Here is a 15,441-nt window from a genome sequence, read left to right as displayed (position 1 = left end):
GGAAAAGGATTTCGGATCATTACGGGAAAGTGTATACCTTTTGTATATTTGCGTATATCATTGTATACCTTTGATGCTAAAGGCTTTAAATATGACTTATGGTTGAGGTTAATGAATTCGGAATGAAACGACGCAAGTTAGAACGTTCGTTGTAAGTTTTGATGTTTTGAAAGAAATATGGAAAGTAATGAATTTTGGGAAACTTTGTATATGGTTTGGAATATATTTGGGGTGTGTTTGAATAATTGTGAATGAGTGAATGAATACAATAATGTGGATATAGATTTGGGATTTTGAAGTTTTGAATGAAAAGTTGCCAACTTATGTAATAAGGTAGAACTTTGAAGCTAGAGTGATTTGATTATGATTTGTGTTGTTTGATGATGTGTGGGCTGTTGTTGTTGATGTATTTTGAGCCGAGCTAAGTCTCGGGGGCGTTAGATTTGTAGGGGAAGTGCTGCCGAAATTTCGGTAGACAAAAATGAAGTTAATGGCATTTTTAAGCCTAAGAATCTCAAATTGGTAACTTTGACCATTTGCAGATTTCGGACGAAACGGGACTTGATTTTTGGGTGAGCATAAGACGTCAGTAAGGTATGTAAAGCGCCACACTTCTTCGTTTGGCATGTCGTAGTATGCTAGGTGAATATTGGAACCTCCGGAGCATTTCTGCTCCTCGAAACCCGATCCACAGAAAAGTTACTATTCATTCAATTCAATTGAAGCCTAAGGGCTCTATTTTGGCTAGAATGCCACCAATCGTCTGAAACCTATCAAAATGTGATCGAGGCACTTGGAAATGATTATGTATGAACTTGTGGCCCCTAAATGTTCGTGAATTATTCTCGCCACCTCAATTCGACTCGAGGTAGGCCCGCTAACCCCGAGACGCCCTATTTGTTCTATCGGGCTTTCCTTTTGAATAAGGTTTGATATGAACCCCTTTGATTTTGAAACGTTCTGCTATGAGCTATGTTATGAATATTATGATATGCTAAGTTACGTTTTGAGCCATACGTACCATTTTGGGAACATTTTGTGAAAAAGAATCTTCGTATCGACTAAGTATTCGATTATTTTGTACTATGAAATGACTTATGAGATTACTAAGTTTGAAAGGCTATTTTGAAATATGAATTGCATTTGTTTGCTCACGACTCCGCTCGTGCCTTATTATGACTTCGTTCACCGGTTCCCGGGCCGGTTATGATTCGTGCGCCTTATGATGATTCGGCCGTATGCTGTGTTCCGGTTCCCGAGGCCTCGCCATAGGGCCGGGTTCCGTTTGGAGTTATGCTGTGATATGGCTCATGATGCGATACGCTCACCTATGTTTGTGTTTGTGTTCGGGGATGTACGGAGATTTGAAACTTTCTGGTGTTATGCTGTGTGTGGCGCCAGCGTCGGAGTGGCGACCACGTTCTTAAGCGTTTGCATGATTTCGTTTGCATTATGTATACGTATATGATTTTGATACGGATTTGGACATACCGATTTGTACTCCACTTTGTCATCTGATTTGCTTTCGGTTTTGACCCATATTTCTGTACTCCGTGCTTTACATACTCAGTACATATTTCGTACTGACCCCCTTTCTTCGGGGGCTGCGTTTCATGCCCGCAGGTGCAGATATTGGTGATCCTCCACTGTAGGCTTCACTCTTTGCTACTTCAGAGTAATCCTTCTTGACTCGGAGTCCCCTTTTGGTACAAACTCCTTTTGCTATGTGTATATACTCTGTACATTTGACTATTTGGGTACGACGGGGCCCTGTCTCGCCATATGTCTTTGTTTTGAGTTCGTAGAGGCCTGTAGTCATATATGTGGGGCGAGGGTCCTATATATGTTTGTTTGATTTTGTTTTCTGGTCCTAAAGCGGTCCGTTTGTTTTGTTGGCCCTAAATGGCCCTTATGCTTATGTTGCACTTTTGACCGGCGATGTCTATTCCGCCGCTCAGTTTGGATTCGATATGACATTTTGATTTGTGCGACCGCTTAAGACATATTTTGATATAAATTCTGTTGATATGACTTTTATGAATTTTTGGAATATGCTCGGATTTGGTAAATGAAAATGCGGTTTGGTCTGGGTACCCAGGTAGGGTGCCAGTCGCGGCCCACGGGGCTGGGTCGTGACAGACCCACACATCGAGATTTTTTTGGGACATCTGAAAATTCATATGAATCACATATGAGAAGTTAAACACAACTCAAGAAGGACCCTTGGGCCAAATCAAAGTGGAAGTCCTCCAAACGAATATTTTTAAGAAAATGTTTTCGGGTGATCTGACTTCAAGGGGCAAAAACGGTATTATAAGTTTGGAATTTGGAAAAGTATCAAGATATAGAAGTTGTAGATAATTGAATTAGCTTTCCAACCATAGGTCGTGGGTTCCCAGGTGACGTCGGTACAAGGAGATATGAACGTTTTAAGGTCGAAAGGTCAGTGGGCTAGGCCCAACTCGGGACCAAACCGAGTTGGCCCAAAAAAAATCAAAAAAATAATAAGGACCAAATTTGTGAGGCCCAACCGGCCATGGTTATGGCCCAAGCCCATATTACATAAAATTGGGTCAATAAATAAGATGACTAAGTCATCTTTATCACACAACCTCTAGAACATTCAAGAAGTTGAAGAACAAGAAAGAGAAGGAGAAAAGTTGAAGGCCATTTCAGCCAAGGGTAAATTTCCAAGGAAAAATTGACAAAAAATCTTCAAAAATCATTTTCTACCAAGTAAAGGGTGATTAACAAGGTGGAGTTGTTTTTGGAGCAAGAAAAATTCAAAATCATACAAGTTGTCAAGTTGTAGTCAAGTGAGAAGTTGAAGAAGGAAGGTGAGTTTTGATCTTGTTTTGTGTGTTATATATGGTTTATATGTGTTGTAGTATGCTAAAATGGATGAAATTTATGAAGGAGAGAAATATAGTACATGGCCGTGTGTATGTATATATGTGTAGGAGTCATGCTTCAATTATTTTAATTAGTGTTTGGTAGTTATTGTTGTGAATGATATGTGGAAAATGGAAGTTGAATGAATTTTGAGAAGTTGTAGTGTGTATGTTGGTGTTGGCCGTGTGGTTATGGTGAAAAAATGGAAGAGAATGAGTTAATTTTATTTAGTATGATGTTGTTGGAATATAGATTATGAGGTTGTTATTGTTTTCATTAAAGGTAGAAAGTTTTTGGAAGAAGTAGTAAGTTGATTGACTATGGAAGTTGTTAGTATTGTTGTTGTTGGAATTGTGGTTGATATTTTGGCCGGGTTTGAATTCCCGGGATTGTTGTTGATTGAAATTAGCCAAGTTGAACTTGGTGGGATGGAGTATTTATAGGGGAAGTGCTGCCGATATTTCGGTAGCCAAATGTTTCCTTAAGAATTCAACTCTAAGTACCCTAATAAGAGTTTTGGTAAACATGACCAATTTGCAGATTTTGACGAGATTGCGACGTGAATTTGGAATAGCAAAAGGAGCGGAAAGAGGTATGTAAGGTTTCACCCTTCCTTCTATGTCATGTATTAGCTGTAATAAGTTGGGTATGAGCCTCGGGGGCAACCCTATCCCCCGGAATCCGCACCTAAAGTTTCCTTTTTTTCCTTCAGTAGAATTGAACTAGAAAGTGTGCAAATGATGGAAAGACCTCTTAAACCCCTAGAACTTGCATAAGTGGGACCCGATTACCCTAGGACCCTCACAAGTAATGACATGACACGTAATATATGTAAATTATATACGTCACCCCATCCGGCCCGAGGTGGGCCCGCTACTCTCGGATTTTTCCTTACAGTCTTGCTTGACTTACTTGAAGTGAATCCAAAGGGAACCTTTGATCCCGATTTCGTTACCAAATGATAAATACTATGACTCCTCTAACGAGGGCACTTCCATGACGATAATGATAACAATGATGTTAGATAAGAGAATATGCCTATGATACGTACTACCGGAATGACTCTATGACTAAGATGACTAAGCTAAGTATCTTATGTAAACATGAAAATGATAAACTAATTTTCGAATCTTATTTATATTTCCTAGCTATGACTTTATTTTCTAAAAGATTTCAAAGTCTATGAACTGTCATCTATGATGCCCCGATTTCATTCTACGTTTACTTTAATATTATTCCCCGTTGGTAGTCTCACCTTAAAATACTCGTTCCTTCAAGGTGAGACAAAGCGATCACGAGTATTCTATAATATAATTGGAGGTCACCGACCTTACGTCACTCCGATGACTATATGATTCTTCTTTAGGCTTTCCTGCGTGCGTATGAGACATATGTATATAGGATACGTAAATGCATATAAGACATGTAAATGTATGTAAGATATGTGTATATATTTTTAGAACATGCACATGACGAAAGAGCTAGAGCGCTATAGACGCTGATACATGCACATGATACACGTATATGTATATGATAAAAGCACCAGAGCGCTATAGACGCTGATGTACCTACATGACACACGTATATGTATATGATAAAAGAGCTAGAGAGCTATAGACGTTGATATATGTACATGATATATGCATATGTATACGGGGGAAATGGAGGTAAGGGCAGAGCGTTATGAACGCATATCCACCTGATCAGTTGGCATTACATGATATGATATCGTCCCAGACGCGGGATGTGTATATTTATGGTTAAATGGATCGGCTGCCGACGCCTCATCAATATGAGATGTCCTATACTATATGTATATGTATATGAACAAGGAAAGATTCTTAAAGGAAAGCAAAGTACGCATAGCACCTGCCAAGGGTATATATATATACAGGTTATGTTTCTATCCCAGGACATGTGTTGTAACTCTCTTATGTCATTATACATGATTCATATTTTCTGTATATTACTATTCATGCCTTACATACTCGGTACACTATTCGTACTGACGTCCCTTCTTGTGGACGCTGCGTTTCATGCCGCGCAGGTCAGCAGACAGGCGGATTTGATACTTAGAAGCTCTACCAGCAGTGTTGACAGTGCTCCAGTTATTCCGGAGCCTCACTTCCTTGGTACTATTTTGTGTATATATATTCGGGCATGGCAGTACTCAGCCCTTTCTATGTATAAGTGTACTACGTCTAGAGGCTCGTAGACAGTTATGTACAGTCAGTTAAGTACAGTTAGATATATGGTGTTTTGGCATGTTAATATTGATGTACAAGTGATAACGAAGTTTATTAGTCTATGTTCAGAATGACGCCGCTAATCTTAATGTTCAAAAACAAAATGGCTCTGTTTACATGGCTTGCTAAGAGGTAAAGGTAAAACGATGGACAAGGGGTGCTCGGTACAAGTATCGGGTACTCGTCACGGCCCCTAGACGGGTCGTGACAGAAGTGGTATCAGAGCAGTTCGGTCCTAGGAGTTTGTCTACGAGCCGTGTCCAGTAGAGTCTTGTTTATGGGTGTGTAGCGCGCCACACTTATAAACATGAGGCTACAGGGCATTTAGGAAATATGACCATCTTTGTGTCCTAAGATCGTGCGATAGAGCTATGCTATTAGGTATCTATGTTCCCTTCCTAATCCAATGCTATGGTTTCAGTACTGTCAATGAAGAGATCAGCTTCAGATGATGGGGGCACCGGTAAGGCCCCTAGAGTATCTCCAGAGCCGAGTAGGGGGAGCCTCGGCTATTCGATTGAGTCAGATCCGTCAGAGGACCCAGCCATAACTCCTCCAGATTTTTTGACCCCCAGAGCGGAGGATCCCGCGGAGGACAGCTTTGATGCGGATCCGTCGGAGGATCCAGCGACAATTCCTCCAGAGATTCTAACCCCTAGAGCAGGGGATTCCACAGACAGTGGCTATGATACAGATCCCCTCAGAGGATTCGACGATGACTCCCCCAGATCTTCTTACCTCCATGGAGGAGGATAGTCATGGCACAGATCCGTCAGAGCACTCTTCTGGGACGACGGACGAGGAGGCTTCCGGGGGTATGCTAGTTACCCCCGTGATGGAGGACCGTGTCAGTCCGGCCACCTCGGAGAGTGCTACGGATTTTTCCTGTCCCTTGTTCCGGCCATCAGAGAACCAGGAATCACCGCTATTCTCTTCGGATTCGGACGCGAGAAATGACGAGGGTCGGGCGAGCGATGAGCAGACAAACGAGAATGAAGAACATACTTCACATGGTAGTTCCCCGGGCCAGGCTCGAGATTGATCGGCTACAGGTATATGAGATTTTCTTTAAAACTTTCTATGTATACGTAATCTCTGCAGGAATACTGATTAATAACGGCAGGTCAAAATTCAAAAAGGGGTCAAAGGTTTAGCGGCTATAAGTAATGGCGATTGAGATGTCCCCGCCACCAGTGTGAGTTTAGAAACCCCGGTAAAAGATAGTTATATGTATGGATAGGAGTAAATAGCGAAGATTTAAGCAGAGGCAATATGGTAGTTGTATGGTTAGGAAAGTGAAGATAGGAGCGGGACACGCCGTGAGGGCGTTTTGGGAGTTGTTAGAACCTCGACTTACTTTAAATAATGTGACAAAGGCCGTACGGGACAGTCGGAAAAATTACACCAGCGTTCGCGTATTAAAATGCACCAGAGTTTCAAGGTTAAGCGTGCTCAGGTGGGAGCAATTTCATGATGGGTGACCCCCTGGGAAATATGCTGAAATTTTCACAAATGTGGGAACAAGAGACGAATGTGAAGCTAGGTAGTCCAATGTAAATTAGAGTGTGTGGAGTGGTTACAAACCCTATAAGAGTCATGTAGGCTGAGACGGACAAGACTAACGGAAGAGGAGAAAGCGTGACAGAAAGGGGACTTATTAACGTGGGGCCAACGTTCGGAGCTTACTCAATGGACTTACGACATAAAAGCGACCTAAGCGACATGTAAGATGTCTACGATGGAGACCTTCCCAAAGTATTATGATACACTATGAGGCCAGTTTAACATTCGAGGACGAATGTTCTAAAGGGGGGGAGAATGTTATATCCCGTATTTTTGAACGTCAGATTAATTGCTGAGGTGGGACCCACACATCGAGATTTTTTTGGGACAGCTGAAAATTCATATGAATCACATATGAGAAGTTAAACACAACTCAAGAAGGACCCTTGGGCCAAATCAAAGTGGAAGTCCTCCAAAAGAATATTTTTAAGAAAACGTTTTCGGGTGATCTGACTTCAAGGGGCAAAAACGGTATTATACGTTTGGAATTTGGAAAAGTATCAAGATATAGAAGTTGTAGATAAGTGAATTATCTTTCCAACCATAGGTCGTGGGTGCCCAGGTGACGTCGGTACAAGGAGATATGAACGTTTTAAGGTCGAAAGGTCAGTGGGCTAGGCCCAACTCGGGACCAAACCGAGTTGGCCCAAAAAAAATCAAAAAAATAATAAGGCCCAAATTTGTGAGGCCCAACCGGCCATGGTTATGGCCCAAGCCCATATTACATAAAATTTGGTCAATAAATAAGATGACTAAGTCATCTTTATCACACAACCTCTAGAACATTCAAGAAGTTGAAGAACAAGAAAGAGAAGGAGAAAAGTTGAAGGCCATTTCGGCCAAGGGTAAATTTCCAAGGAAAAATTGACAAAAATTCTTCAAAAATCATTTTCTACCAAGTAAAGGGTGATTAACAAGGTGGAGTTTTTGTTGGAGCAAGAAAAATTCAAAATCATACAAGTTGTCAAGTTGTAGTCAAGTGAGAAGTTGAAGAAGAAAGGTGAGTTTTGATCTTTCTTTGTGTGTTATATATGGTTTATATGTGTTGTAGTATGCTAAAATAGAAGAAATTCATGAAGGAGAGAAATATAGTACATGGCCGTGTGTATGTATATATGTGTAGGAGTCATGCTTCGATTATTTTAATTAGTGTTTGGGTTTTATTGTTGTGAATGATATGTGGAAAATCGAAGTTGAATGAATTTTGAGAAGTTGTAGTGTGTATGTTGGTGTTGGCCGTGTGGTTATGGTGAAAAAATGGAAGAGAATGAGTTAATTTTATTTAGTATGATGTTGTTGGAATATAGATTATGAGGTTGTTATTGTTTTCATTAAAGTTAGAATGTTTTTGGAAGAAGTAGTAAGTTGATTGAATATGGAAGTTGTTAGTATTGTGGTTGATATTTTGGCCGGGTTTGAATTCCCGGGATTGTTGTTGATTGAAATTAGCCAAGTTGAACTTGGTGGGATGGAGTATTTATAGGGGAAGTGCTGCCGAAATTTCGGTAGCCAAATGTTTCCTTAAGAATTCAACTCTAAGTACCCTAATAAGAGTTTTGGTAAACATGACCAATTTGCAGATTTTGACGAGATTGCGACGTGAATTTGGAATAGCAAAAGGAGCGGAAAGAGGTATGTATGGTTTCACCCTTCCTTCTATGGCATGTCTTAGCTGTAATAAGTTGGGTACGAGCCTCGGGGGCAACCCTATCCCCCGGAATCCGCACCTAAAGTTTCCTTTTTTTCCTTCAGTAGAATTGAACTAGAAAGTGTGCAAATGATGGAAAGACCTCTTAAACCCCTAGAACTTGCATAAGTGGGACCCGATTACCCTAGGACCCTCATAAGTAATGACATGACACGTAATATATGTAAATTATATACGTCACCCCATCCGGCCCGAGGTGGGCCCGCTACTCTCGGAATTTTCCTTACAGTCTTGCTTGACTTACTTGAAGTGAATCCAAAGGGAACCTTTGATCCCGATTTTGTTACCAAATGATAAATACTATGACTCCTCTAACGAGGGCACTTCCATGACGATAATGATAACCATTGTTATATCCCGTATTTTTGAACGTCAGATTAATTGCTGAGGTGGGACCCACACATCGAGATTTTTTTGGGACATCTGAAAATTCATATGAATCACATATGAGAAGTTAAACACAACTCAAGAAGGACCCTTGGGCCAAATCAAAGTGGACGTCCTCCAAACGAATATTTTAAGAAAACGTTTTCGGGTGATCTGACTTCAAGGGGCAAACACGGTATTATAAGTTTGGAATTTGGAAACGTACCTAGAACTAGAAGTTGTAGATAATTGAATTAGCTTTCCAACCATAGGTCGTGGGTCCCCAGGTGACTTCGGTACAAGGAGATATGAACGTTTTAAGGTCGAAAGGTCAGTGGGCTAGGCCCAACTCGGGACCAAACCGAGTTGGCCCAAAAAAATCAAAAAAATAATAAGGCCCAAATTTGTGAGGCCCAACCGGCCATGGTTATGTCCCAAGCCCATATTACATAAAATTTGGTCAATAAATAAGATGACTAAGTCATCTTTATCACACAACCTCTAGAACATTCAAGAAGTTGAAGAACAAGAAAGAGAAGGAGAAAAGTTGAAGGCCATTTCGGCCAAGGGTAAATTTCCAAGGAAAAATTGACAAAAATTCTTCAAAAATCATTTTCTACCAAGTAAAGGGTGATTAACAAGGTGGAGTTGTTGTTGGAGCCGTGTGAGTGTGCATGGTATATGTGGCCGTGTATACTTGATGTATAGTCGTGCATATTGGTGAGTTGTGAAAGAATAATGAGCGAGTTGTAATTAATATCTTAATCGTTGTGTTGTAGATGTTATATCGCAAATAAAGACTTGATAAGTTTGGAGAGATTGTAGTGGTGTATACATGTTGGTGTTGGCCGTGTGGTTATGGTGAAAAAATGGAAGAGAATGAGTTAATTTTATTTAGTATGATGTTGTTGGAATATAGATTATGAGGTTGTTATTGTTTTCATTAAAGTTAGAAAGTTTTTGGAAGAAGTAGTAAGTTGATTGAATATGGAAGTTGTTAGTATTGTGGTTGATATTTTGGCCGGGTTTGAATTCCCGGGATTGTTGTTGATTGAAATTAGCCAAGTTGAACTTGGTGGGATGGAGTATTTATAGGGGAAGTGCTGCCGAAATTTCGGTAGCCAAATGTTTCCTTAAGAATTCAACTCTAAGTACCCTAATAAGAGTTTTGGTAAACATGACCAATTTGCAGATTTTGACGAGATTGCGACGTGAATTTGGAATAGCAAAAGGAGCGGAAAGAGGTATGTAAGGTTTCACCCTTCCTTCTATGGCATGTCTTAGCTGTAATAAGTTGGGTACGAGCCTCGGGGGCAACTTGGTGGGATGGAGTATTTATAGGGGAAGTGCTGCCGAAATTTCGGTAGCCAAATGTTTCCTTAAGAATTCAACTCTAAGTACCCTAATAAGAGTTTTGGTAAACATGACCAATTTGCAGATTTTGACGAGATTGCGACGTGAATTTGGAATAGCAAAAGGAGCGGAAAGAGGTATGTAAGGTTTCACCCTTCCTTCTATGGCATGTCTTAGCTGTAATAAGTTGGGTACGAGCCTCGGGGGCAACCCTATCCCCCGGAATCCGCACCTAAAGTTTCCTTTTTTTCCTTCAGTAGAATTGAACTAGAAAGTGTGCAAATGATGGAAAGACCTCTTAAACCCCTAGAACTTGCATAAGTGGGACCCGATTACCCTAGGACCCTCATAAGCAATGACATGACACGTAATATATGTAAATTATATACGTCACCCCATCCGGCCCGAGGTGGGCCCGCTACTCTCGGAATTTTCCTTACAGTCTTGCTTGACTTACTTGAAGTGAATCCAAAGGGAACCTTTGATCCCGATTTTGTTACCAAATGATAAATACTATGACTCCTCTAACGAGGGCACTTCCATGACGATAATGATAACCATTGTTATATCCCGTATTTTTGAACGTCAGATTAATTGCTGAGGTGGGACCCACACATCGAGATTTTTTTGGGACATCTGAAAATTCATATGAATCACATATGAGAAGTTAAACACAACTCAAGAAGGACCCTTGGGCCAAATCAAAGTGGACGTCCTCCAAACGAATATTTTAAGAAAACGTTTTCGGGTGATCTGACTTCAAGGGGCAAACACGGTATTATAAGTTTGGAATTTGGAAACGTACCTAGAACTAGAAGTTGTAGATAATTGAATTAGCTTTCCAACCATAGGTCGTGGGTCCCCAGGTGACTTCGGTACAAGGAGATATGAACGTTTTAAGGTCGAAAGGTCAGTGGGCTAGGCCCAACTCGGGACCAAACCGAGTTGGCCCAAAAAAATCAAAAAAATAATAAGGCCCAAATTTGTGAGGCCCAACCGGCCATGGTTATGTCCCAAGCCCATATTACATAAAATTTGGTCAATAAATAAGATGACTAAGTCATCTTTATCACACAACCTCTAGAACATTCAAGAAGTTGAAGAACAAGAAAGAGAAGGAGAAAAGTTGAAGGCCATTTCGGCCAAGGGTAAATTTCCAAGGAAAAATTGACAAAAATGCTTCAAAAATCATTTTCTACCAAGTAAAGGGTGATTAACAAGGTGGAGTTGTTGTTGGAGCCGTGTGAGTGTGCATGGTATATGTGGCCGTGTATACTTGATGTATAGTCGTGCATATTGGTGAGTTGTGAAAGAATAATGAGCGAGTTGTAATTAATATCTTAATCGTTGTGTTGTAGATGTTATATCGCAAATAAAGACTTGATAAGTTTGGAGAGATTGTAGTGGTGTATACATGTTGGTGTTGGCCGTGTGGTTATGGTGAAAAAATGGAAGAGAATGAGTTAATTTTATTTAGTATGATGTTGTTGGAATATAGATTATGAGGTTGTTATTGTTTTCATTAAAGTTAGAAAGTTTTTGGAAGAAGTAGTAAGTTGATTGAATATGGAAGTTGTTAGTATTGTGGTTGATATTTTGGCCGGGTTTGAATTCCCGGGATTGTTGTTGATTGAAATTAGCCAAGTTGAACTTGGTGGGATGGAGTATTTATAGGGGAAGTGCTGCCAAAATTTCGGTAGCCAAATGTTTCCTTAAGAATTCAACTCTAAGTACCCTAATAAGAGTTTTGGTAAACATGACCAATTTGCAGATTTTGACGAGATTGCGACGTGAATTTGGAATAGCAAAAGGAGCGGAAAGAGGTATGTAAGGTTTCACCCTTCCTTCTATGGCATGTCTTAGCTGTAATAAGTTGGGTACGAGCCTCGGGGGCAACCCTATCCCCCGGAATCCGCACCTAAAGTTTCCTTTTTTTCCTTCAGTAGAATTGAACTAGAAAGTGTGCAAATGATGGAAAGACCTCTTAAACCCCTAGAACTTGCATAAGTGGGACCCGATTACCCTAGGACCCTCATAAGTAATGACATGACACGTAATATATGTAAATTATATACGTCACCCCATCCGGCCCGAGGTGGGCCCGCTACTCTCGGAATTTTCCTTACAGTCTTGCTTGACTTACTTGAAGTGAATCCAAAGGGAACCTTTGATCCCGATTTTGTTACCAAATGATAAATACTATGACTCCTCTAACGAGGGCACTTCCAGGACGATAATGATAACCATTGTTATATCCCGTATTTTTGAACGTCAGATTAATTGCTGAGGTGGGACCCACACATCGAGATTTTTTTGGGACATCTGAAAATTCATATGAATCACATATGAGAAGTTAAACACAACTCAAGAAGGACCCTTGGGCCAAATCAAAGTGGACGTCCTCCAAACGAATATTTTAAGAAAACGTTTTCGGGTGATCTGACTTCAAGGGGCAAACACGGTATTATAAGTTTGGAATTTGGAAACGTACCTAGAACTAGAAGTTGTAGATAATTGAATTAGCTTTCCAACCATAGGTCGTGGGTCCCCAGGTGACTTCGGTACAAGGAGATATGAACGTTTTAAGGTCGAAAGGTCAGTGGGCTAGGCCCAACTCGGGACCAAACCGAGTTGGCCCAAAAAAATCAAAAAAATAATAAGGCCCAAATTTGTGAGGCCCAACCGGCCATGGTTATGTCCCAAGCCCATATTACATAAAATTTGGTCAATAAATAAGATGACTAAGTCATCTTTATCACACAACCTCTAGAACATTCAAGAAGTTGAAGAACAAGAAAGAGAAGGAGAAAAGTTGAAGGCCATTTCGGCCAAGGGTAAATTTCCAAGGAAAAATTGACAAAAATTCTTCAAAAATCATTTTCTACCAAGTAAAGGGTGATTAACAAGGTGGAGTTGTTGTTGGAGCCGAGTGAGTGTGCATGGTATATGTGGCCGTGTATACTTGATGTATAGTCGTGCATATTGGTGAGTTGTGAAAGAATAATGAGCGAGTTGTAATTAATATCTTAATCGTTGTGTTGTAGATGTTATATCGCAAATAAAGACTTGATAAGTTTGGAGAGATTGTAGTGGTGTATACATGTTGGTGTTGGCCGTGTGGTTATGGTGAAAAAATGGAAGAGAATGAGTTAATTTTATTTAGTATGATGTTGTTGGAATATAGATTATGAGGTTGTTATTGTTTTCATTAAAGTTAGAAAGTTTTTGGAAGAAGTAGTAAGTTGATTGAATATGGAAGTTGTTAGTATTGTTGTTGTTGGAATTGCGGTTGATATTTAGGCCGGGTTTGAATTCCCAGGATTGTTGTTGATTGAAATTAGCCAAGTTGAACTTCGTGGGATGGAGTATTTATAGGGGAAGTGCTGCCGAAATTTCGGTAGCCAAATGTTTCCTTAAGAATTCAACTCTAAGTACCCTAATGAAAGTTTGGGTAAATGTGACCCATTTGCAGATTTTGACGAGATTGCGACGTGAATTCGGAATAGCAAAAGAAGCGGAAAGAGGTATGTAAGGCTTCACTCTTCTTTCTATGGCATGTCTTAGTTGAAATAAGTTGGGTACGAGCCTCGGGGACAACTCGGTTCCCCGGAATCCGCACCTAAAGTTTTCCACTTTTTGTTCAATAGAATTGAACTAGAAAGTGTGCAAATGATGGAAACACCTCTTAAACCCTTAGAACTTGCACGAGTGGGACCCGATTACCCTAGAACCCTCACAAGTAATGACATGACACGTAATATATGTAAATAATATACGTCACCAGATCCGGCCCGAGGTGGGCCCGCTACTCTCGAGATTTTCCTTACAGTCTTGCTTGACTTGAAGTGAATCCAAAGGGAACCTTTGATCCCGATTTCGATACCAAATGATAAATACTATGACTCCTCTAACGAGTGCACTTCCATGACGATAATGATAACAATGATGTTAGATAAGAGAATATGCCTATGATACGTACTACCGGAACGACTCTATGACTAAGATGACTAAGCTAAGTATATTATGTAAACATGAAAATGATAAACTAATTTTTGAATCTTATTTATATTTCCTAACTATGACTTTATTTTCTAAAAGATTTCAAAGTCTATGAACTGTCATCTATGATGCCCCGATTTCATTCTACGTTTACTTTAATATTATTCCCCGTTGGTAGTCTCACCTTAAAATACTCGTTCCTTCAAGGTGAGAAAAAGCGATCACGAGTATTCTATAATATAATTGGAGGTCACCGACCTTACGTCACTCCGATGACTACATGATTCTTCTTTGGGCTTTCCTGCGTGCCTAAGAGACATATGTATATAGGATACGTAAATGCATATAAGACATGTAAATGTATGTAAGACATGTGTATATATTTTTAAAACATGCACATGACGAAAGAGCTAGAGCGCTATAGACGCTGATACATGCACATGATACACGTATATGTATATGATAAAAGCACCAGAGCCCTATAGACGCTGATGTACCTACATGACACACGTATATGTATATGATAAAAGAGCTAGAGAGCTATAGACGTTGATATATGTACATGATATATGCATATCTGTACGGGGGAAATGGAGGTAAGGGCAGAGCGTTATGAACGCATATCCACCTGATCAGTTGGCATTACATGATATGATATCGTCCCGGACGCGGGATGTGTATATTTATGGTTAAATGGATCGGCTGCCGACGCCTCATCAATATGAGATGTCCTATACTATATGTATATGTATATGAACAAGGAAAGATTCTTAAAGGAAAGCAAAGTACGCATAGCACCTGCCAAGGGTATATATATATACAGGTTATGTTTCTATCCCAGGACATGTGTTGTAACTCTCTTATGTCATTATACATGATTCATATTTTCTGTATATTACTATTCATGCCTTACATACTCGGTACACTATTCGTACTGACGTCCCTTCTTGTGGACGCTGCGTTTCATGCCGCGCAGGTCAGCAGATAGGCGGATTTGATCCTTAGGAGCCTTACCAGCAGTGTTGACAGCGCTCCAGTTGTTCCAGAGCCTCACTTCCGCGGTACTATTTTGTGTATATATATTCGGGCATGGCAGTACTCAGACCTTTCTATGTATAAGTGTACTACGTCTAGAGGCTCGTAGACAGTTATGTACAGTCAGTTAAGTACAGTTAGATATATGGTGTTTTGGCATGTTAATGTTGATGTATAAGTGATAACGAAGTTTATTAGTCTATGTTCAGAATGACGCCGCTAATGTTAATGTTCAAAAAAGAAATGGCTCTGTTTACATGCCTTGCTAAGAGGTAAAGG

Source organism: Lycium barbarum, chromosome 8 (assembly GCF_019175385.1).
Source record: "Lycium barbarum isolate Lr01 chromosome 8, ASM1917538v2, whole genome shotgun sequence".
Lineage (NCBI taxonomy): Eukaryota > Viridiplantae > Streptophyta > Magnoliopsida > Solanales > Solanaceae > Lycium > Lycium barbarum.
Note: the sequence above shows the minus strand (reverse complement) of the source record.